Genomic DNA, 25,844 nt, shown 5'->3' with positions numbered 1-25,844 from the left:
TTTGCTGATCTAAGATCAACTTCATTCTACTCTAAATGCTTAGTTTTGAGGCAATACTTGAAACAGCTGTAATCCCATTCCCAGACCAGTCAAGGCTTGAGGAGTGGGTGTGGGACAAATCAAGCCAATGAGATCCTTGCACATCTCTCCATATAATATCCTCACCACGCCGCTATAGCCCTCTGTCCCTTTATTAGGATGCTGTCAGATGTAAATACCGCAAAGTGTCAACTCCATGTGGCTTACACTAGAAGGATATGCATGATTTTAATGAACAAATGTGCTGAGTGATGGTCAGTACCAGGACTGCTACTCTGCTGCTCTGAGGTTTCTTCTTCTCCAAGAATTTTCTCCTTGGATAAGTATAAGGTGGCTTCAGCAGGGCCCCTTTGACATCCAAAGATGCCAAGCGCCCAGAGAAAGAAAGGAAGTGTGTCTTCCTGGATGGCCCTCTTACTGGCAGATAAGCCTTTCCCGGAGCCCATGGCTGATTTCCCCTGAATCTCATGGGTTTGAATTGTTCTCTTATCAGTTCCTCAAATATTGGTTTGCATAGGAATGGGATTATACTTAGTCCCATTACTTCCTCAAGACAAAGCATTTAAGGGTAAAATGGAGTTAAAAACCAACCACATGACCACTGCTGTCTTCTTACTTTGACTCTTTCACACTATGCCAAAATTTATGTTGTTTGTGTTGATTTGTCTATCAGCTCGTCACTGTAATTTTAGACTCTACCACATAGTTTGCACACAATCGGTATTTGTTGAATGATTATTTAATACTCTCTGTAATGAAGGCCTCTTCCTAATTGAAAGAATTTTCATGACATTTGGCATTCACATGGGTACCGCCACTCTTAGCTTTTGGCAAGTCAAGAAAATGAGGCCACAAATGCATACAAAAGAGGAAACAGTAGAATGGCATATCACCAACCCCGTGCTGAGGGATATAGTGCAGACTTCCCACCGGGTAGCCTTCCGAGAAAGTGGTTCCCTCTAAGGACAGGGACGTGCTTTTTTCTGGAGGCGATTCAATTTGAGTCCATATTTATTCACTGGCAAACAAGAGGCAGTGAGACAGAGAGGAAAGAGCCTGGGTCCTAGGTCTGCCTAGCACTCTCAAGGGGATTTTGGCACTCACTGTAGCATTCATTCTGAACCTCAGTTTCCTCATCTATAAAGTGGGAAAATTGTCATAACTGAAGTGTGCATGCCTTATGGACCTATCCAGAGCCAATTGTGATCAACCAGGGTCATGATGAAAATGTTTCATGGGAGTTCCCTTATAGCTCAGTGGGTTAAGGATCTGGCATAATCACTGCTATGGCTCAGGGCACTGCTGTGGCATGGGTGTGATCCCTGGCCCGGGAACTTGTGCATGCTAAGAGCATGGCCAAAAAATCAAATAAAAATAAAACTTTAATTAAAAATTTTTCTCCTATGAATTATATAGATTCTAGATAATTGAATTTACTTACGCCTCCTTTTCCTGTTTTCCCCCTATATTTGCTTCTGAGTCTTCTGATTTTACATTCATCTAATTCTTCTTTTTCTGTTTTTTAAATTACAGTATCGTTGATCTACAATATTGTGCAAATTTCTGCCATACAGCAGAGTGACCCATACATGTGTATACATTCCCTTTCTCATATTATCTTCTTCCATCATGGTCTATCCCAAGAGACTGGAGGTAGTTCCCTGTGCTATAAAGTAGGACCTCATTGCTTATCCATTCTAAATGCAGCAGTTTGTACCTACCAAGCCCAAACTTCCTGTCCATCCCACTCCCTCCCCCTCCCCCTCCCCCTTGGCAACCACAAGGCTGTTCTCTATGTCTGCATCCATCTAGTTCTTTGTAATTCAATGATTAATTTAATTTTTCCTTGTTTTTGACCTATGGTGCCCTTGTGGATTCTACTTTGACTCTCCCCTCCTTGGCTTGTGGTAACATAAATTGCCTTCTGAGAAACACTACCTGGATCAAAATAACCCCTGACACTCTCTGTACCCTGTCCTCCCAGCTAAGGTAACTTAACTTGATATTGGGGCTGGACCCAGGCAAGTCATATGTGGAAATAGTATCTGTGGCAACTGTTATAAACACTATAGCAGTAAATCTCAAACTTTAGTGGGCACAGAATCACCTGGAGGACTTGTCAAAATACTAATTGCTGTGCCTCGTCCCCAGAGTTTGTTTCGGGAGGTCTGGCCTGAGGCTTGAGAATTTACATCTCTAACCAGTAATGTATCAAGGGACACTATCCTGCTTACTGGGCGACTTTGGGAACCAATGCTCTAATGCCCTTACAAATATTCACTGTAGCTGGGTAAGGAGCAGCAGAGTTGACCTAGAAAGGCTCTCTCCTCTCAGGTTCAGTTAAATCAGCAAACTGAGAGAGGCAACCATGTGCCAGGCATTGAGCTAAGGATAGGATGACAAAGGTGAAAATATAGTTCCTGCCCTCAGGGAACTTGTCATTAAAGACATGAACATGGTAGCAGATGTTGTCCGGAGCACACAAAACAAAAAAGTCTGTGCTATAACTACGTACAGGGTACTATGGGAGAGTGGACGAGGGGAGAGAAGATAGAAGGGGCCTGGAGGAAGAAGATGGCCTAGCGGTCTCATGATGCTTACACTAGCTCTTTAACGGTGGCGAGAGGTGTGTGGACGTGACCACCACACTAACAGGACTAAGAAAGCACATGATGGGGGTTTCTGAGAATTAGGTTCACAGAGGAAGGATCATCCGTCAGTCTGGGCCATTCTGAAAGGCTTCTTAGAAGACTAAGTTCAGAAAGAGCAAGGTTATTACGAGCAGAAACTATCCCAGGGGAAATAGGTTATCAAGGTACAGAGGAACTACATAGATGTAAGTGAATAATCCGTCTAGTGAAGGTGGAGTATAAGTGACGTCAGGCGCGCATTGGGAATGAGAACTGGATACTGCGTAGGGGCCAGACCATGAAGGGCTTCACGCGCTAGATTAATGATCAGTCTCTGTTCTCTAAGCGGAGATCGCAGGAAATAGGAGAACACTTTCCTTTGACTTTATTTTATTTTATTTTTTTAGGCAAGAAACAGATTTATTAGGATAGGACGCGTGTAAGAGATGCAAGCGGGCAGGCAAGGAAGCAGGAGAGCACTTTCCTACCTACGATGGTCACTCGTTACTCAGAGATGGCAGATCAGCCCCATTCCACAACACCATTCTGTGCCTACAATCACCTGCTCTGGAGCTGGTGTGAAAGACATACATCAGCAAGAAGAAGCCTCCTCTTGATGAAATGAGGAGGTATGGCTGAGGACAGCAGCAAAGCAGAATCAGTAGGACTTCGTAACCGATTAGATTTGGGGAAATTAAGGAAAAAGAGAAGCCAGATGATGCTGATTTTTAAGTTGGATTGCTTGGGAGATGATGATATCCTAAACCACTTTAGTTGCTGACCGTTTTGACCTGGCATCAACTCCAAAGGGAAATTGATTATAAGCAGAGTAATAGCTAATAGTGATGGAGCATTTACAGGGCCAGGCATTACTCTAAAAGCATTATAGTTATCTCATTTTCTCACATAATAGTATTGATGAGTTGGGTACTATTTTCATCCCCATTTTACAGGTGGGGAAAGTGACACCAGTGCTTTTAACCAAGGTCCCATAGGTGGCAGAGGTAAGATTTGAATCCAAACAGCCCAGACCAGAGTCTGTGCTGCTAATCACTAGTCAACATGTCCTTGCCATGGCTAAGTTTGTCTTACAAAATACTCCCCATCCCCAAAGGAATATAGCCAGCCAGCTCTCTGGAAGGTCTGAAAACGGAGATGGGAAATCTGGTGGCAAATGAAGTGGTGTTCACATTTCACAGCCACCTAGTGGAGGACCGTGGTACTGCAGGAACATGGCTACGCTGTAGGCGGCTGAGTTCTAGCCACAGTGAGTCTCTGACTCTTTCTCTCAATTTTATTCTTATTTTCACTCTGACTCTCTTTATAGACTCCAAATTCCTAGCAAAAGAATTCTGACTGAACCATGAATACATGCTCAGCTGTGGTTTAGTCCCAGCCCCCGGTGATGGTCCCTCAAGCAGCTGCGTATGCAAGGGCATTTATTCCTTGACAATCACTATAAACTCTACAGAGAATTCCAAAATTTGCCATCATCGAACATCCTTGACTTGACATTTTAAAGCTCTGAATTTAGATGTGCATTATACAATACCATTAACAAGGCATTTTTTCTTTCCGGGTCTTGATTTCCTCAAAAACAAAGGGTCCATAGTTATCCTCGCCCAGCCCACCTCACGAGGCGACTGTGAGAACCAACTAGAATAACTCCTCCTCCCCCTAGTATAGCTAAGACAGGGAAGGCACTTGTCCTATGTAAGAAATGCTATAAGTCCTTGAGGTATTACTGGCTTAATTCTCCCACTAATACTACAAGTTAGGGGCTGCTTTATTCCCATTTCAGAAACAGAGAAACTGAGGAACAGGGAGCGGATAAGAAAAACTTGCTCAAGTACACAGCTATAAGCAATGGAATATAGTTTTTGAGTCCATGATCTCAGTAACCCCTACCATGGATGTGAAAACACTTAGTAGTCTATAAAGCACCCTTCAACATAAGAGATGGCTGTTACTGTCAAGCACTGCACTTTTTTTTTTTTCTTTTTACAGCCTCACCTGCAGCATATGGAAGTTCCCAGGCTAGGAGTCGAATCAGAGATAGAGCTGCCAGCCTACACTGCAGCCAAAGCAATGCCAGATTCGAGCCACCTCTGTGACCTATGCAGCAGCTTGAAGCAACACGGGATCTTTAACCCACTGAGCAAGGCCAAGAATTGAACCTGCATCCTCACGGACACTGTGTTGGGTTCTTAACCCACTGAGCCACAGTGGGAACTTCAGCACTGCATTTTAACACCAGAAAACAGTGTTATGGCCACAGACTCAAACGAATGAAATGTGAGCATTTGGAGCTTTGTTTATACAAGTTTTTCATACTCTGGTATTGCCCTGTTTTTGTAGTTGAAGGAAAGAAATGTTTTCATTTTTGTCTCAAATTATTCCATGGGAGTCTTTTGGAAAACACCGTTTCGGCTTTGTAATAAATATTTTGATGCCTCCATCAGAAAATTTGGGTTCACTCAGTTTCATGCCTTATTAAATTTGTATGATTTATTGCTGCTTTGGGACCCCAGTTTCACTCAGTTCTGGCTCCAGGGCAAGGTCCCATGGCGAAAGAAAAGGAGGGCATGAGAAAAACGGTGAGCGCGACTAAGTCGAGGAGCAAAGAGCCAGAGGACCAGGGCGGTGAGCCAGGGAGGGGAGGAGAATCCCTCCACTTCCTGAAGGCGCATGCTCTCTCGGAAAAGACCAATCCAGGCGTTTTTACTTATAGGAAGGTTACCACACTAAGAGAAAAGGGAGGGGGTGTTGTCAGGATAGGGCGGGGCTCAGCGAGCCAACGAAGCCTAGGCCCCATGGTACTGCTGGGCACCTGGAGACTGGGCCGGGAATCCTAGAAGAGGGCAAGAGTGTTGACCCAAAGGCCCACCACTCCTGTGCCCCAGGGACTGTGTGTGCATCACATGTGCCCCTCTCTCTTCTGCTTCCAACGAATTCAGTTCATCAGTGAGAACGAAGCAGATTTAAACTAGAGCTTATTTTTTGCAGCCGTTTGGATGATCAAACCTTCATTCCGGTGTTCATGCCGGGCCCATCAGCTTCCCAAGTGGATATTCAAGGTGTGCCCACTGTTCACTCAGCTAAAACTGTAGCCAAAGAATATTCTGGTAGAAGAGGTTGTGGCCAGATAGACACACTGAACTATTCAATACCACTCACTCGCCCTGACTAATTCCACATTTATGCAGTTTGAAAGACAGCACAATGCACATCATTTTTCTTCACAAAACTTGAGCTTTCTTTGGAAAGATCAAAATATCCAAGTAAACAATAAGACTGAATTAAAAAAGACATCAGTGACTAATGAAATATGTGATGGTGCCCTAAGGACAGTAGATGCCATAAAAGCCTGGAGAAAATGAAGGCAAATGAACAGAGTGGTAGGAGACGGTTTCCTAGGGTAGCTTGGACAGGACCTAGATCTAGCTTGCTGGGTTTGGAAGGGGATGGATGAAGGCCATGTCATGTAGGAGAGAGCGGGAAAGAGGAGGTTTCTTTGACTCATAGATTCAATTATGCAACAGGTATTAACTGAACTTCTCTTATGTGGCAGATCAGTGCTGGGACATGCAGGTGTAAACGGGGGTTCCACACATTCTCTATGAATGGATGGATGGAGAATCTCTACAGACAGGAGAGATGTGTTAGATAAAGTAGAAGATGCAAAACTGAGATGAGGCCAATTAATATGGAAAGGCTTGAAAGCCAAGGAATGGCCTTTCAGGAAACAGAGAACTATTAAAGACGCGTAAATTAAGAAGAGTCGTGATGAAATTGGCATTTAAAGATGAACTGAGCTGAGATGTACAGCCAGGAGGTAGAAATGCCAGCCAGAAGAACGTGGCCGCAGACTAGGTATGAATTATTGAGGACCTGGTCCAGGGTGCTGGCAGAGCACAGAGAGGAAAAGACTGACATGAATGATATTCTAAAGGAAGAAGACAAGAGGGGATAAATCGAGGATATTTCTGAGGTCTTCCTGCTATAACTGGACATGGTAGACAGGTCAGAACCTGAGGAATTGGAAGGAAGAGTGTGTTTGGGCAGCTTCCTAAACTGATGTGGTGCCAACAGAAAGCAGCAAACACTTAAAGCCCCGATTATGACTCGGTCAAGGACATGGTCGGGGCATTTCTTGTTCTTGCTCTTTTCTATTTTTTTCCTAACTCATTTCTAGCACCTGGTTTCCTGTGGATGCAGAGAAAAGAAACAGATCTAACATCAGGCTTCTATACATCTTTAGTGAATGACAAGACTGCACTTAGAAGTCCTTGTTCAGAGGATGGCCGTCCCCAAATGGAAAAGAGTTCCTGCGGGCTGTGGAACAGCTGGCTGTTTCCTCTAGTTCTTTCATGGGCACCTTGATTTACTAACCTGGGCTCCTTTCAGCAGAGGCCAGCACCCTGAGTTAATGGCTTTGGCTGAGCAGGTGAGAGGGACAGGGAACAATGCCCAGTTACCTAGGATGAATGCCAGCCTCATTTCACCCCACCCCAAAGGAAACATTTGTCTGTTGCTCACACACAAGGTAAGATGCACTCCAAGAAGAGAGCCCCAAGGGCAGAGATCCAGATTGGAGCAGAAAAGTTCAGTCGCGCCAACCTACCAGAAGAAGTAAAATAGAAAAGTGTATTACTCACTGTCCAAACACTACCTTTCTTTCCCCAAAATGTTTCCAATGCTTCAGCCCCTTTCTTTGGCCTAAGGAGAAGACGGCAGCGTCAATGTGTTCCTTCTGACTTTGTAACCCAGCAGGACCCGAGGGGCTTTCCCAGAACAGGCCCCCACCGGCCTTTTGTCTATAGAAAAACTTTAGCCAAAGAATAAATATAATCAGAGAAGTGAGAAAATGCAGAAGGAAAGGAAAAGAGTCAAGCAAGATCAAATAATAATAGTTTAGCCAAGCCAGTTAACAAAGTCCAGGACTTTAGTTCTTCCTCAAGGACTACAGATCATATTCTGAGCCATGTCCTATGAGCTATTTTGCAGCTACTGAAACCCCCACCAGGTGGAAGAAGTTAACTGTATGCTGCCCACAAGCTTGTGGACCCCAGACCAGTGGGAACCCTGAAATCTGATGATGTTGATTCCCAATTACTTCACCAGCAACCTATCAGAAGAATGTCCATGAGCTGATCGCACCCTGCTTCTTTGACACTATAAGGGTCCTCACTACCCCTCCAGGGCAGGACACCCTTTGGAGGGCACTAGCCCGTGGTGGCCTCCTTTGCCTGGCAAAGCCATAAAGCTATTCTTTTCTGCTTCACCCAAAACTCTGTCTCCATGTTTCTATTCAGCACCAGTGAACAGAGGCCGCGTTTCAGCAACAATCTCTATTGCAACACTCTTGTTTTCCACCAGAATGTAAGCTGTCTTCACAGAGAGCCTAACCCAGAAAATCTATCCCAGAGGCAGTGTCTGGGGACAACAAGGGTTGTATACCAGGATCCCCTCCCCAACCACTGCCAGCTCACTGTCAATAGAATATTACATTTTGAACAGAATAATTTTAACCGAAACAGAACTAGGCAACCGTAACTGCTGGGCTATGGCTGGCACTAAATGAATCTGGTGGAAAGAGGGAAAATTCCATCCTGCTGATGTCAAAATTTGGATGATGTCTCTCAGGTAGGGTTTGGAGTCCATAAAGTCAAGGCAGACTGGGGAATGATTGCATGTTTCACTGGATAGGAGATTCTCAAATTTGACCTCATTTGTAGAGTGAATTAAGTACTTCTATCCATGGTGGGTTCTCCTTCTTCAAGTGTTTCCCAATCTTCATCTATCTTGAGTGCAGCTATTAACCCCGGCGCTGCTAACAGCCCACCAAGGCCTAAACACAAAGTCTGGACGTTACCACTTGACACCCTCCACTGCCCAACCCCAACCAAAATTTTGCTTCTTCCCTGGCTTCCATGCTCAGACTGTCTCATCACCTCTCCGTACTTCATGTTCTGTAGGCTGCCTGAAAAACCTTTGCCTCTTGATTCTGAATATTTACATGCAAACTTTATTTCAAAAATCCAAAGTATGGAGATGGGGGAAAGGAGAAGAATCAGCATTTACTACCTACCAGACACTACGCTGTGTACTCTGTATCACCATCCCACGCAATCCCCCCCGCCCCAGCTCTGCCATGCTAGTGTTCCCGTTTTAGAAAAGAAGTGAGGCGTTCCTGTCCTGGCTCAGTGGAAACGAATCTGACTAGTATCCATGAGGACACAGGTTTGATCCCTGGCCTTGCTCAGTGGGTTAAGGATCCAGCGTTGCGGTGAGCTGCGGTGTAGGTCACAGAGGCAGCTCGGATCTGGCATTGCTGTGGCTGCAGTATAGGCTGGCAGCTACAGCTCCGATTGGAACCCTAGCCTGAGAACCTCCATATGCCGTGGGTGCAGCGCTAAAAAGATGAAAGAAAAGAAAAGAAAGAAAAGAGGTGAATGGGGGTCCCCAAGCTAGAGTAATTTTTCTGAAGTCGCACCTAAGATTCAAAACCAGATTGTCCAAAGCTTGACCCATCATTCTCTTTAATGCTGTTTCTCTTTTACTAGCCTGTGCCTGGAATCAGCTGAATCTTCTCTAATCTGGCCCCGCTGGTAGCTGCCGATCGCATACTCAGTTTCCTCCTCACCCTTGAATTCCCTTCCCCACCAACAGCTCCTTGAACACGGAGCCTCTGCAGAAGGAACTTTTATGCTCATAGTCCTTGAAGGTGTTTAAGAGTCTTCTCTTTCTTACCAGTACCCCCAGGCGCCCAAGGAAGTCCATTCTTACTTGATTCCTAGAGTTGTGCTGTTTCAAAGGGCAACCCCAGGAGGGTCTCTAACTAAGACACATCTGACCATATTTGAAAAAATTAACAGAGTGTCAGCCTTGTGTGGTATCAAGAACACGAGTTTCTAGAAATTGATTAAATATAGTAAAACAGGAGAGTACATATCAGAAGTGCAGGCTGAACACACAGATGTGCACCCCAAAAGCCCCCCTCATGCTTCCTTTCAGCCTCTGCCTCCCCCTGAAATGAACACTCTCCTGACTTCTCACGGGCTGGTTTGTTTTTTGCCTCTTTCTGCAACTTACATACATTGAATAATACAATTTCTACTGCTTGTGTCTGGCTTCTATCAATTACCACTATGTCTGCGATACTCATTCACGGTGTTGGAGCATCTGCAGGTCATTGTCAATGCCGTTCAGCCTGACACTCTCTTGATTTGCTTAGTTTTCTATTCTCAGAAATAATGAAAATGCTTCCAAAAGTTAGAAGAATCCCACATATCAAATATGCAATATTTAATACGTAATCTAATTTTTCTAATGTTTAAATTACACTTTTTGTCCAGCTTTATCGAGGTATATGTGACACATAAGAATTGCATATGTTTAAGGTATATAATGTGGTGTTTTGATATATATAAACATTGTGAAATAATCACCACGATCAGGCTCGTTAACATATCCACCACCTCAATAGTTACAAGTGTGTGTGTGTGTGTGTGTGTGTGTGTGTGTGTGGTGAGAACACTTCAGATCAAATCTCTCAGCAAGTTTCAAGTATATAACACGAGAGTCTTCATGCTGTACACCAGGTTTCCAGAACTTACACATCCCTTATTCCAACTGAGTCTTTGTGCCCTTTGACCAACATCTCCTGAGGTCTCCAGCCCTTAACCCCTGGCAACCACCATTCTATTTTCTGCTTTTAGAAACTCAATTCTGGAGTTCCCGTCGTGGCGCAGTGGTTAACGAATCCGACTAGGAACCATGAGGTTGCGGGTTCCATCCCTGCCCTTGCTCAGTGGGTTAACGATCCAGCGTTGCCGGGAGCTGTGGTGTAGGTTGCAGACGCGGCTCGGATCCTGCGTTGCTGTGGCTCTGGCGTAGGCTGGCAGCTACAGCTCCGATTAGACCCCTAGCCTGGGAACCTCCACATGCCGCGGGAGTGGCCCCAAAAAATAGCAAAAAGACAAAAAAAAAAAAAGAGAGAAACTCAATTCTTTTAGGTTTCACCTATAAGTGAGATCATGCAATATTTACTTTTCTGGGTCTGACTTATTTCACTTAGTTTAATGTCCTCCAAGTTTATCCATGTTGTTGTAAATGTTATTACAGGATTTCCTTCTTTTTTAAGGCTGAATAATAGTTCATTGTGTACACACACACACACACACACATAGAACACATTTTCAATCAGAGGATTATATAGTTAGAGAATGACTAATAAAGTCACACTGTTTAAGTATTCATTCACTTGTTCAAAGATTATTAATTAAAAGCATCCTCTACGCTAGAGAAATAGTAGATATTTTGGTCCCACTATTACGATTGTATTATTTTGCCCTCACTATTATGACACTCCAAACACTTTTGATTCTGTGTTAATGTGTACAAACATTTAAAAGATAATTGTGGAGTTCCCGTCGTGGCGCAGCGGTTAACGAATCCGACTAGGAACCATGAGGTTGCGGGTTCCATCCCTGCCCTTGCTCAGTGGGTTAACGATCCAGCGTTGCCGTGAGCTGTGGTGTAGGTTGCAGACGCGGCTCGGATCCCGTGTTGCTGTGGCTCTGGCGTAGGTTGGTGGCTATAGCTCTGATTAGACCCCTAGCCTGGGAACCTCCATATGCCGCAGGGGCGGCCCAAGAAATAGCAAAAAAAGACAAAAATAAAATAAAAGATAATTGTACAGGCGCAGTGGTTAATGAATCCGACTAGGAACCATGAGGTTGTGGGTTCAATCCCTGGCCTTGCTCAGTGGGTTAAGGATCCAGCATTGCCGTGAGCTGTGGTGTAGGCCAGTGGCTACAGCTCCAATTCGACCCATAGCCTGGGAACCTCCATATGCCGTGGGAGCGGCCCTAGAAAAGGCAAAAAGACAAAAAAAAAAAAAAAAGATAATTGTACAAACACCAATAAATTCTTGACAAAAATCACTTTTAATAATCAAGTCCATTAACCAAAGTTAATTTCTTGATCAGTTTTCTATATTAATACACTTAACAATATTTCCAATCTTGTCCTGTGAATTACAATATTGAAATCAAAAGAAAAAATGTTAGAAGACTATCACATGAACATTGTCTTTAGGGAGAAGAGGCCTAAAATTTAGAGCTGATTAAAACTTATGGACCATCTGGAGTTCCCGTCGTGGCGCAGTGGTTAACGAATCCAACTAGGAACCATGAGGTTGCAGGTTCGATCCCTGCCCTTGCTCAGTGGGTTAACGATCTGGTGTTGCCGTGAGGTATATAATGTGGTGTTTTGCCTTGTGTGGTATCAAGAACACGAGTTTCTAGAAATTGATTAAATATAGCAAAGAAAAGAAGAGAAGTGAGGCGTTCCTGTCCTGGCTCAGTGGAAACGAATCTGACTAGTATCCATGAGGACACAGGTTTGATCCCTGGCCTTGCTCAGTGGGTTAAGGATCCAGCGTTGCAGAAAAAGAAAACTTATCTTTATTTCTGAAACCCAAGTTCTTACTAACCTCCACTTTTCCTACCTAAGTCTTAATATTTTGAGCCTAAGTATTCTTAGCTGTTAAATGGGGATATTTTGCAAATATACATCATAGACTTATTGTAGTAACATTCTGCATGCAGAGGTCCTTTGTAAAATCAAGTGCTTTCAAAATATAAATGATTACTTTTACTAGAGAAAAGAGTACAGAGAATCACTGTGGCTTAGGGGAGAAGCCAGAGTAGTTTTAATTCAATTCCTTTCTTTTTAGGGCTGCACCTGCGGCATATGGAAGTTCCCAGGCTAGGAGTCAAATTGGAGCTTCAGCTGCCAGCCACTGCCACAACAACACAGAATCCGAGGCACATCTGCAATGGGTCAGTTTTCAATATTAGTACACTTAACAATATTTCCAATCTACACCACAGCTCACAGCAATGTGGGATCCTTAACCCACTGTACAAGGCCAGGGATCAAACTCCCATCCTTAGGGATACTAGTTGGGTTCATTACCACTGAGCCACAATAGGAACTCCCAGTTTTAGTTTAATTCTTAACAGCTACCCATTACAGAGAATCTACAACATGCCAGTCACTGCTAAGAACTTTATAAACACAGTCACTGATTCACTAAATCCTCACAACTAGGATTTAGCATTTCTCCTCCTTTCACATGAAGAAATCAAAGTTCGAAGTGAAGCAGCTTATCCAAGTCCCCTTGGCAGTGAATAGGACCAAGGCACAAGCCCAGGTCTGTCTGGTTCCAAGGCCCATGCTCTCTGCACCATGTGGCACTGCAACAGCGACGTGAAATACCAGATGCTGCCCAGAGGAAAATTACATGGAGTTGGGGTAAGCAGATTGGCAGGGGCTGTGCAAAGTGGGTGGGACAGATGCTGGGACTGGGCAAAAGTATGTGTACTGTCTGGGGGAACCAGGACAAACCATCCAAGAACGTGCTTATGAAAAAAAAAAAAAAAAAAAACACACTGTTGCACTCAAAATGTTAAAACATTTTAAAGTAGAATCCTCATTTTCCCATAATAAGGCGTAGTCAGAGATTCAGTGAAATATGATTAGTGCCTGGTCTCAGGAAGACCCCCTAAGTAGAGAGTGACCTTTAAGTGGGCTTCACTTAAAGTGTGACTCTTCACTCCATTAACGTCCTTTCATGTCCCTTTGGCCAGTATTTTTAAATTACGTATCAAAATGTCACACAACTACTTAAAAGAGACACGGAGGAGACTTTCCACCTCTTGGTTAACACAGTCATAGAATCTCTCAGGAATACAAGAGTGGAAACTATTGAGAAACAGAGTTCTTTCTCTTTAAATCGTGGGTAAAGGTCCTAAAGCAACTTCATTAATCTAGCTAAAGTTGAATTTTAAAGGAGTAGAGAAACTACTCAGTTCCGTCTATACTACCCGGCTGTACAGTTCTTCCTGAACATATCATAAAACGGAAACTTTAAAAAGGAAATAAAACTATAGGGATTCTCTAGGAAAATCTGCTGTATCTCTCAAGCAAACATTTACAGAAAGTCATTTCCTTTTCTAAATTCAGCCCTTTTGTGTTTTTACCGATCATAAACAAGAATGCATTCTTGTTGTAACTACTTTAAGTGATACCAAGATTATACAGAAAAATGTCATCCATCATCTAAATACAAATATTGTGGAGTTCCCGTCGTGGCGCAGTGGTTAACGAATCCGACTAGGAACCATGAGGTTGCGGGTTCGGTCCCTGCCCTTGCTCAGTGGGTTGACGATCCGGCGTTGCCGTGAGCTGTGGTGTAGGTTGCAGACGCGGCTCGGATCCTGCGTTGCTGTGGCTCTGGCGTAGGCCAGTGGCTACAGCTCCGATTAGACCCCTAGCCTGGGAACCTCCACATGCCGCGGAAGCGGCCCAAAGAAATAGCAAAAAAAAAAAAAAAATATATATATATATATATATATATATATTTAAAAAATAAAAATAAAAAAATAAATACAAATATTGTTAGCTTTTGTTTTTAGGGCCACCCCCATGGCACATGGAGGTCCCCAGGCTAGGGGTCAAATCAGAGCTACAATTGCCAACCTACGCCACAGCCATAGCAACACAGGATCTGAGCAGTATCTGCGACCTTCACCACAGCTCATGGCAACACCAGATCCTTAGCCCACTGAGCAAGGCCAGGGATTGAACCTGCAACCTCATGGTACTAGTTGGATTCATTTCCGTTGCGCCACAGTGGGAACTCCGAACATTGTTAGCATCTTCATGAACATTCGTCTGCACGTATGTATCTTCTGTGTTCCCCTCATGCACGCGCTCATACACACGCACGTATAACCACATAATCCTATATAAACGGAATCAACTGCATTTGTAACATAATTTTATTTATCTTTTTTACATGCTTCCATGGATATCTTTCCAAGTTTTCTATTATCATGTTCAGTGTCTGCTTAGCATTTCATTGCATATGAAGATGAGGCTTCTTAATAGTCCTGATTAACTGCCCTGGAATCAGAGTCAGCTGTTTCTATTAATTCATAACAAATCTCTTTCTCTCAGACATTTTTAAAGTCCTTGCCTATGAAATGAGGACTGTGAAGTAGGTGCCATACCTAAAGCTGATGTTCCAAACTTCTTGAGCTTCGTGAACTGGTCTGTCTAGTTTTATAAGCTCCATCTTCCCTAACCTACCAGAATGAGAGACAGAGAGACAGACAGGGAGAGATAGAGACAGAGACAGAGAAAGACGGTGTGGTGATAACTTCCCTTGGGAATTGAGAGATTCCCACGGAGAGCTTTAAAGGATACTGTGTCTTTGGAGAACTGGTAGGACTGTGCCTGTGGCATGATGTGGATAAAGTCATTGGAAAAGGAGGAAGCAGAAGGAGGGTAGGAACTGAGGCAGGACAGAGTACACTGGTAAGACTGACACAAAAGCTACTTAAAAGGAAACTGACAAGAGGAGGCCAGGATCATTTTACGGAGGAAATTTGCAAACTCGGGGAATTGTGAGAGTGGGAGGGAGGCGGGTAGGTGATGAGAGCTTTTGAAGATTTTAAGTGGAAGAAGATAAAATAATAAGGTCAAAAGAATTTCTCTTGCCCCTGTCTCATCACCTTGTGGTTTGGACGAGCAGTCTTACCAGAGGCAGAAAGACCAGCTGGGAGATTGCAGGACCCTATGGTATGAGCAGCCCTGGGATGGGAAAGCAGCAGAGGTGCCCCAATGTGCAGTCAGTCCTTAGGAGCATGGCTTCTAGGACCAGACTGCCTGGATTTGAATCTTTTTTTCCAGGGTTCAATAGCTGTGTGACCTTGGTGAGTTACTTAAACTCGGCTTCAGCTTCTTCCTTTGAAAAACAAGGATAATACTATCACCTACCATCTCAGGAGCTTTATGAGGATTCAATGTGCTAATGTTTGCGTATAACAGGCACTATCTGTGTTTGGCAGAAGCAGTGCAAAGATGTGACGAATGAAAGAGACATTTCAGACACAGAGTAGGTGGGGCACTTAGGAGGAAAGTTTAATGCCATGAGATAAGGAAAGTAATTATGACTCCAACATGTCTCTATCAGGTTACTGAGAAGATAGCAGAAAGAAAGCTAGGAACAAGGGGAAGCAGTTTTTTAGAGGGAGGTGATGCATGATGTCTGATTGCTCCGAGGTGGATTTTAAGGTAGAGAAAGGATATTTACATGAAATTTACAGCTGGAGACTTGAAACAGAATATGGGACTCAGAGACCCAAGATTTTAAAGTCATGAGCTTCATATTATCATTAGGAGTGATTTTTGGCTTGGGATGTGATCATTAGAAAATTCTATGTGGAAAGAGATACAGTGCATACATCTAACCAATAAATATATATTAGAGGTATCTATATGTACATGGCAGGAATATAGCTTGAACACTGGTCCTGGATTACAAGGCTCCATTAGACATACAACTTATAATGGCCTGTTATTCCCTCCTAGATGACATTAGTGATCCTGTGTTTATGACACTTGAGTGGCCTGTAGTGTAATTTCCAAATAATGATTTTCCAGTTGGGCTGCATAAAACAATGACAAATGCTCTCTTTAATGAACCTTGACGCAATTAAACCATAGACCCATCAGAGAATTCTAATGCATTTAGTCATCAGAGAAATAACAAACAAAACGGCACTGTGATGATTAAATGAAGTTGATAAATCAATTAAAAATTCATTTCCAAAACAGATTTTAGAGGCTACAGAACTCTGAGAAGACATGGTTGTGGGTCGTGTTCCATTCTGACAGGATGAGAAGGAACGAGTGGAAAAAGTACATAGCTAGGATTTAGAAAAACTGGGTGTTTGCTTCCGCTTTCCAACTAATTTCATGACTTCAGTCAAATCGTTAAACTTCCCTGAACCTCACATTTCCTTATATGTGATATCCCCACAGAATCACACTAAAATATCTTTGTGATTCTGTAGTGAAAATAAGTGAGACACTGCAGGTAGAAACTATTTTGTAGTCTGATGGTCAGTTTTGCCAACTTACGCAGGGACCAGATGGGTGGGTTATTAGTGTCTATGCCAAAGAGGGAGCCCTAGGTGCCAAGAAACCTCATCACAGTTTCACTTTCTCTTTGGTGTGTTCAACTTACATGCCTTGAGGTCTGGACCTCAGCGTTGTAGGCTCAGCATGGTGGGGGGGGATGGGGGGAGGGAGGTTGCAGTTCCATTTTTCAGTGGCAGACTCATGTAGCCAAGTGACTAAAACAAGAAAAAGAACAGAAGTCCAGTGTTCTAGTTTATAACGACATAACGATCAATGAGAATTAAATACTTGAAATAAAAATTCCATCATATTCTCTCTCTCCTCTGACCAATTTTCACAAGAGGACAGATATTAATAATGCCGGATATTGATAATTTTAATACATGGAATTTAAAACATGAGGAATTACATAGAAAGCAAAGTATAACTGTAGAAGCACCATGCACGAACCTGCTGCAGGAGCCATAAGAAAGAAAGTCTTGGTGAAGCACCTTGGGTGGTACTTAGACGGTCATGGTCCAAAGCTTAGCCCTGTGATTCTCCTTTTCTAATCGTCAGTGACGGATCAAACACACTCTAGAATCCATCGTTAATTTGTTATTATAATCAAGCAAGTGATGGTGAAGTGCACTGGCCAGGGACCACCACGACTAGGTCTTCCATTTCTGTGATAGGCTCAAGCTGGCATGGATTCTACAGGTTTCTTCTTAGGGAAGCATTGCCAAGTTCTTGAGGAGTAACTCATTAGGCTCCCCCCTGCATAAGTATATGGAGCAAAACTTCTTCCTTTATACCCAGTTAGGTTGATTATGAGATCCTAAGGGGCAGAATGAGATGGACCAGTGTCCAACAGAACTGGCTGTGAGGATGGTAATAATCCATGATCTGTGTGGTACAATACAGTAACCACCAGTCAGTGTAGCTACTGAGTACTTCTGATGTAGCCAGTGTGACTGAGGAACTGAATTTAAATTTTATTTGATTGAGGCAAAGAGCCACATGCGACCAGTTGGCCATGTTATTGGACGGTAAAGGTATTGTGGGGGTTCCCAAAGTCACTGAATCAGAAAACTTTGTGAGTGGGCCTCAGCCATCTCCACTTAAAAGGAAAAAAAAATTGTAAAACAAGACTTCCCAGGAAATTCTGATGCACAACCACCTTTGAAAATTTCTCAAGAAGTAGTGAACTTAGAGCGATCAGAGAAGCCTTATCCTACCTTTGATCTTTTAGTTTTGGACAAGTAACTTAGCTGATCTGATTTTCAGGTTCTTTTTGTCTAGAGAGAAAATTACCTTGGGGGTCACATTAGGTATTATTTAAATTAGTACTTGTGATAAATTGTTAGGTCCACATTCTCGGTAAGTCTCAAAGTTTCTAGCAGAGTAGAAGAAGCTGAATAAATGACTAAGTGAATGATTAAACTGTACGGAGAGAGGGATTCCTACTGTGGCACAGTGGATTAATTAAGAATCTGACTGCTTGGGAGTTCCCGTCGTGGCGCAGTGGTTAACGAATCCGACTAGGAACCATGAGGTTGCGGGTTCAGTCTCTGCCCTTGCTCAGTGGGTTAAGGATCCGGCGTTGCCGTGAGCTGTGGTGTAGGTCGCAGACGCGGCTCAGATCCCGCGTTGCTGTGGCTCTGGCGTAGGCCGGTGGCTACAGCTCCGATTAGCCTGGGAACCTCCATATGCCACGGGAGCGGCCCAAGAAATAGCAAAAAGACAAAAAAAAAAAAAAAAAAAAAAGAATCCGACTGCAGTGGCTTGAGTCACTGTGACAGATTTTGATGAACGGATTACAGTCAGGTACCAAATTCTCTCAATCTTGACATTAGATATTTTACCTAATTTGATTTTGTCCCTTTTCAAAACATCCACTTTCCTCCACCTGAATTTCTCTTCTGTCAAATACTGCTTTGCCAGACATTATGAAATCTTGAGCAGGTTTCTCTATTTATACTTATGCAGCAGTTACAAGAGACTGATTCATCAAATCCTAATTTCTTGCCTGTTTCTGTGGTGGAGGCCATGAAAACTAACTACTCCATGTCCCACTCCGTCCATTGAGGAGCAGCCATACCTCCCCGGCCCAGAGATATAAGCAGAGGTCTAGCTTCTAGGTACCCTGGCTCCTTTCATCCTTCACCACACTCCCACCCTTAGTGGCTGGAAATACAGGAACCATCTTGAGGGAAAAACCATGGAATAGGAAACTTGTTGGTCTGAACTTTCAAACCCATAAAGCTAAAGCCAGCAACCTCCTGCTTGGACATGCTTGTTTGGAGTGTAAGACAGCACTTTCTTTTTCCCACTGTAGTGAGATTTCCAATATGTACAGTTAAAAGGATCCCTAACTGATATAATTGGCTTATAAAATGAAGTGGGGTATTATCCTTCTTTTTCAATGATCTGTAACTATTAACCGTTGGAATTGTGTATATTTTAAAGTTAGATATTCTCTACAAAACCGTCTAATCCTACTATTGTTTAAAATGATACATCTTAGTTATTTTTCTTTGTTTGTTGGTTTAGGGCCACACCCACCGCATATGGGAGTTCCCAGGCTACAGGTTGAATCAGAGCTACAGCTGCTGGCCTACGCCACAGCCATAGCAATGCCAGATACAGATCTGAGCTGCATCTTCGACCCATACCACAGCTCAAGGCAATGCCTGATCTTTAACCCACTGAGCGAGGCCAGGGATCAAACCCTCGTCCTCATACATACTAGACAGGTTCGTTATTGCTGAGCCACAGTGGGAAATCCCAGTTGTTTTTCTTCTCTCTTCTTGATAACTGGTTGGTTCAGATGACATATGGGGGGGGTCATTTTTGTAACATACTTTGAAAATTATCCTTGTCTTCTAGATTTGAAAGTTTGGGGGGGTCCACATAATATTCTTATATATGTTTTCCTCATTTTCAAAATTTTTTTCTGATTACCTTTAATACTGCCTCAGATTTTATTATGTGCTACCTCTCTACTTTTGACTAAGTGAAGAAAATCATTTATTGGATTATGTTAAGTGATGAAGATTATTTATTAAAATATAGTTAACGAGTTGCCTCAATTTTATTAAATTACATTTTACTACTAACCCACAGAGCTTTGTAGATGTCACTGGTCCAACTTTCGGAACTCGATACATTAAAAGAAACACAAAATTTTGCTATGCCTTTCATTTTGTCATCTTACATGCATTTTCATATAATTAAGCAATCTAAGCCTCTAGGAATTATTATTTTGTTTTGTTTCAAATGGCATGTCATAATTCTTCATTTCTAGAGGTTTACTTCTTCATGGATTCTTTGTTTTGATTTATGTGTTCAATTACTTTAACTGTTAATTTAATTTATCTATGAGCTTTATTACTAATACATCCCTTTTTAGTGAAAAGAAAAAAAAATGCTAGCATATTTGTTCAAATAGCATTAAAAAGCCAAATTTAGCTCAAAATTTATTTTTCAAATTTTTAATGACTTCCATTTCATTATTTTCATCATATTGAATATCCAAGGCCTGATACCATTTCCAAATGATTTCTCCAGCTAGAGTATGAGAAGCTGCCAATTTTGCTTACATATATATTCTTCCATTTTCCAATTTTCAGATCCTCGGACATATTATTTATTCCGCTTTGCTGTTTATGTGTTGACTAGAAGTAAATATAAAGTTTATTGAAAAAGATGATTAAAGTGATTTACCTAATTATTGCAGGATCTAGAGATACTTTTATTTGGAGACAGTGCCAATCAAAACATCTGGAAAATTTCAGAATCTTGGCTGAAACTCCCATCTTCTCTCTTTAGCATTATACAGTACCATCTGCACAAAGATTTAATACAGTTTTCAAAGTTCTCAAGAATCCCATTTTTCTCGGTCATAAATAATAAAACTAGATATATTATTTCAGATACTGTCCTTTCCAGTCCACAGGATCAATACAGACCATGCAAATAACTTCAAAGGTATGAATTTTATGTTTTAAGTTAAATTTTTAAAACAAGTGAAACAGTCGAAACCTTGTTGATGATGACTGAATTTTTGACTGAATTTTTAAAAGCATTTTTGAAGTATAACAATACATACAGGGAAACGCACACATTATGAGTTCATAGATCTGTAAATTTTCACAAAAGAACGACTATCACTGACTCTTTTTCGAACACCTTCCCTGACCATCCACATAAAACAGAAACTCCAAAGTCAATGTCCTCCAGAACCCCGGGCCCTTTTTTCTCTATAATACTTAACCACCATCCTCACCTAGAATATCATTCCTGTCTTATTTGCCTGGTCTTTTAAAATAGCCACCTAAGTCCACCCGCTTCCACCCTTATTCTACCTTGGTATTTAAGTTCTCAAAAATTATTTTTACCATTTCGGTGCTGAAATGGCCACACCATTTTGTTTTGCTTTGTTTTTAAGATTTGTTCATACCACTTAGTAAGTAAGGTTCTAGTACTTGCGGTACGCAACAAGGTTAATTAATAATAAAAGTTAGGATTTCAGGAATTCCTGTCGTGGCTCAGAGGAAACACATTTGTGAAAATTTGAGAATTTGTGAAAACCAAATAAGAGAACAGATGTTGGGAGTTCCCTTCATGACTCAGTGGTAATGAACCCAATTAGGATCCATGAGGATGCAGTTCGATCCCTGGCTTTGCTCAGTGGGTTAAAGATGCGACGTTGCCATGAGCTGTGGTGTAGATTCCAGATGTGGCTTGGCTCCCGAGCTGCTGTGGCTGTGGCATAGGCCTTCAGCTGCAGCTCCGGCTGGACGCCTAGGCTTGGGACCCTCCATATGCCATGGGTGCAGCCCTAAAAAAAAAAAAAAAAAAGTTAGGATTTATCGATTTATGCTGATTGTCTTAGGAAGCCACAGAGACGGCTAGGGAATTGGATTCCCATATGGCGGCATCTGTGAAATACTCAACACTGCCTTCCAGTTGGCCTAAATTGTGTTTACTTGCAAGGCTGCTCCAAAGAGTGTTTATGAAACACTCTGTACTTTAGGTAAAGCACCAATCCATCATTATCCTTGAACTATGCTATGACTTAATACTTCTGAGTTTAGATGAACCCTCTGAATCTACAGGAGAGAAAAAAATAACAGTAAAAATGAACTACAGTGTAGTGGGTTTTTTTTGATATTGGGATATTGTGACACTTTTTTTGATATTGTGAAACATTTACAAAAGCCTGGAATGTCTTTTGATGTTGTAGAAGTTAGTGAAAAATGGAAACAAACTAATTTGCATTGGGGGGAAAAATCATTATTTGAACCAAAAATATGAGTGATGTATTATCACTAGAAACATAAAGATTGGATACAAATGACACTCGAAGGTTTTATTAATAATCCCTATTTCTCTCAGGATGACACTCCTGTTCTATTTAAAACTTACGGTTCAGGAGTTCCCGTCGTGGCGCAGTGGTTAACGAATCCGACTAGGAACCATGAGGTTGCGGGTTCGGTCCCTGCCCTTGCTCAGTGGGTTGAGGACCCGGCATTGCCGTGAGCTGTGGTGTAGGTTGCAGACGCGGCTCGGATCCCGCGTTGCTGTGGCTCTGGCGTAGGCCGGTGGCTACAGCTCCGATTCAACCCCTGGCCTGGGAACCTCCATATGCCGCGGGAGCGGCCCAAGAAATAGCAACAACAACAACAACAACAAAAGACAAAAAACAAAAAAAAACAAAAAAAACAACAAACTTGCGGTTCAGATAAAGAATTTGTAATTATCAATGAGGAAAATTTCTTTAAAAGAACATGAATCAATTTCATATAGTAAAGCAACCAAAAAATGAAAAATTGGGAAAAATTCTTAACCACATTGAAGAGGATTTTGAAGGCACCTTCTTCCAGATGAATTTTAGTCTGTCTGAAAGATTCTAGAAAACATTGCCTTACATATTTTTGATGTCTTAATAAAAGATCTCACAGCCATATCCTGATTTTGGTCTTTGACTGGAACATATTTCTTAAATTCAGAACTGTTTGACATCTGGAGGAAGATGGGAATGACACGCAATTCTATTTTTGAAACTAGAAAGTCCTGTTCCTTTAGGTTTAACTTTCTTTTCTTTAGCTCATCTATCTCCTCTCACATTTATTATGGCAGTGAGAGAAAACCAGATGTGACACTTTTAATAGTCTTCCTAGAAATCTCTTAGGCTACAATGTGGAATTCACTAGGTATGTATCTTTTTTTCCAAGTTGTTGCAGGTGACAGTGTTGCCAAACTCTCCACCACTAAGTAAGGAGGGTCCCTTTTCCTCCAACTACCAATAAATATTCCTCACTTTTCCTCAAGCCTTCACTGGTGGCCTCCTCAAAACTCTATGTACATAGAAGCACCATTTACAACAGCCAAGACATGGAAACACAACTTAAATGTCCATCACCAGAGGAATGGATAAAGAAGATATGGTATATACACACACTTACTGGTACACACACACACACACACACACACACACACACAATGGAATATTACTCAGCCATTACAAAGAATGATATAATGCATTTGTAGCAACATGGATGGACCTAGAAATAACACACTAAGTGAAGTCAGAAAGAGAAAGACAGGAGTTCCCGTCGTGGCTCAGTGGTTAACGAATCCGACTAGGAACCATGAGGTTGCGGGTTCGGTCCCTGCCCTTGCTCAGCAGGTTAAGGATCCGGCGTTGCTGTGAGCTGTGGTGTAGGTCGCAGACGCGGCTCGGATCCCGCATTGCTGTGGCTCTGGCGTAGGCCGGTGGCTACAGCTCCGATTCAACTCCTAGCATGGGAACCTCCATATGCCGCGGGAGCAGCCCAAGAAATAGCAACAACAACAACAACAAAAAGACAAAAGACAAAAAAAAAAAAAAAGAAAGAAAGAGAAAGACAAATACCATATGATATCACTTATATGTAGAATCTAAAATACAATACGAATCAACATATCCACCAAACAAAAACAGATTCACATATATAGAGAACAGACTTGTGGTTGCCAAGGGGGGTAAGGGTGTGGTGGAGGGAAGAACAGGGAGTTTGGGATTAGCAGAGGCAAACTATTATACATAGGATGAATATACAACAAGGTCCTACCATATAGCACAGAGATCTATATTCAATATCCTGTGACAAACTATAATGGAAAAGAATATGAAAAAAATATATATGAGTCACTTTGCTGTATAGCAGATATTAACACAACATCATAAATGAACTATACTGCAATAAAAATTTTTTTAAAAAACTCTATTGGCTTCACTCACACTCTTTTTGAGACCCTCTGACTTTCACTCACTGCATAAAAAGTGATCAGTCAATGATCACGCGTTTAGGTTTTTGTTTACAGTAGCACCACAACTTCTGGTACCGAAATCTCTTCTAGTCACTCTTCTGCTGTAAACAACCCCAAATCTAGTGACATAAAGCCACCGCCATCTTATCATAGTTATCAACGCTGTGAGTCAGGAATTCAGAAATGTTACTGCAAGAAAACAGTAGAGTTGCTTCTACTCTAAATGTCTGGGGTCTCAGATGGGAAGACTCAATGGCTAGGGATGGCTCAGTAAGCGAGATCTAGTCATGTGAATGATTGCTCATTCACATGGGTGGTGGATTTTGCTGGCTATCAGCTGGGACCTCATAGCTACAAATGAACACCTAAAAATAACCACTCTCTATGAGGATAAGGCTTTCTCATGCACAGTGACTAAGTTCCAGGAGGGAAGAGTCCCAAGAGAATAAGGAGGAAGCTGTATCACCTTTTCTGACCTTGCTTCAGAGGCCATACAGCAGCACTTAGTTGTCACAAGCCTAGCTAGTTTCAATAGGACAGGACATAAATCTTACTTATCTATGGTAGGAATGCCATGTCAAAGGAAGGGCATGTGTGATGGAAAATACTTTTGTGGCCGAATTTGGAAAATATAGTCAGCAGCGATAGTATCTCCAAACTAAATATACCGTTTCAGCAGTTGAATCAGAGATAGCATACATAAATTACAAATTTTGAAAAGAGTTTACAAGAGACTATTTGCAAACGTGCAAACAGAGTGTACTAAAATTGTGATGAAGAGTGTACTATCCAAGGCAAGGCACTGTTACTACCCTTAAGGTGGAAACAGCCTACCTAGTTTTGAATTACGCTATACACATTATTTCATGTCTTGCTCCTTTTTTCAGCAGTATATTTGTAAGATTCATTCATGTTCTTGCATGTAGCTCATTCATTTTCATTAACTGTATGAATTCTCTTTTCTGGATATACTACAATTTACCCATTCTCCTATTGATGGCCTTTTCTTCCTAGTTTTGGCCATTGCGAACAAGGCTGCTCTAAATACTCTTAAGCATGTTTGCTGGTGCACACACACATGGATTTTCTAGGATAAACATATACCACGAGTGGAATGACTGTGTCCTAGATCCTGTGCATACTCGGCTTTGCTAGATAACGCGAAACAATTTGCCTATGTAATTGAGTCAATTTACAATACCACCAACAGTGAATAAAAGTATCTTTTTTGGTTGACATCCTTGATAACACTTAGTATTTCTAGACTTTACTATTTTTGTTTACCTCTTCGGTTTTTTTTTTTTAATATTTAAAAAAATATTTGTTGATGTTGGTGGCACCCACACAGAAGTTCTCCCGACCAGGGATCAAACCCGTGCCACAGCAGCAACCGGAGCCACAACAACACTGGATCCTTAACCCACTTAGCCAGCAGGGAACTCCTAAAATCTTTATCTTTAGAGTTCAGGTGTTTTACCAGAATATTTGTATGTGCATTTCTTTGCTGTAGCAATCTTTCCCGGAGCATGATGAGAATTGTAAATTTGAAGATTTAAATGTTTTTAAATTCAGTTGAGTTTTTTTTCCCCTACCATTTAACCATCTCCTTTCTAATATCAGCTCCTTTTTCTGCTTTAGTAAGTCCCATTGTTAGCAAAGTAAATCCCACGGGTTTTTCTCCCATGTCCTTTATCTTTTCTTCCTTTGCCAACATTTTCTTATATTTCATTATGTGTTTGGGTCATATATTTCTTTGTTCTTCCAAAACATTAATAATTGTATCATAAAGGCTCACCTTCTCTTTTTCTTCCTCTGACACATTTTCAAATTTGAAAATTATGTATATTTTTTCAACTCACACATTTAGCTTCTTTTTCTATC

General features: G+C 41.9%; 1 protein-coding gene across 5 annotated transcripts in view; it reads right to left on the bottom strand.

The window, feature by feature from the left end:
* LOC102160855 (uncharacterized) overlaps nucleotides 1-25,844 on the bottom strand; it is a 393,443-nt gene that overhangs the window by 238,415 nt on the left and 129,184 nt on the right. For 2 of the 5 annotated variants that reach the window (XR_014814915.1, XR_014814921.1), the window contains exon 5: nucleotides 16,772-16,882. The exons of 2 other annotated variants lie outside the window; for them this stretch is intronic. The gene's annotated coding sequence lies outside the window, so the exon portion shown is untranslated. Of the gene's footprint in view, nucleotides 1-4,814; nucleotides 8,521-16,771; nucleotides 16,883-25,844 lie in introns of those variants that run through there. One more of the 5 variants, XR_014814909.1, reaches the window with a different exon arrangement.

Source organism: Sus scrofa, chromosome 9 (genome assembly GCF_054392235.1).
Source record: "Sus scrofa isolate SSC_HxYL_T2T_F1_AM1 chromosome 9, Sscrofa_HxYL_maternal_Yorkshire_Landrace_v2.0, whole genome shotgun sequence".
In the NCBI taxonomy this organism is placed as follows: Eukaryota; Metazoa; Chordata; class Mammalia; order Artiodactyla; family Suidae; genus Sus; species Sus scrofa.
The sequence above is the reverse complement of the archived record's forward strand: the minus strand, read 5'-3'. Positions and strand labels throughout refer to the sequence as shown.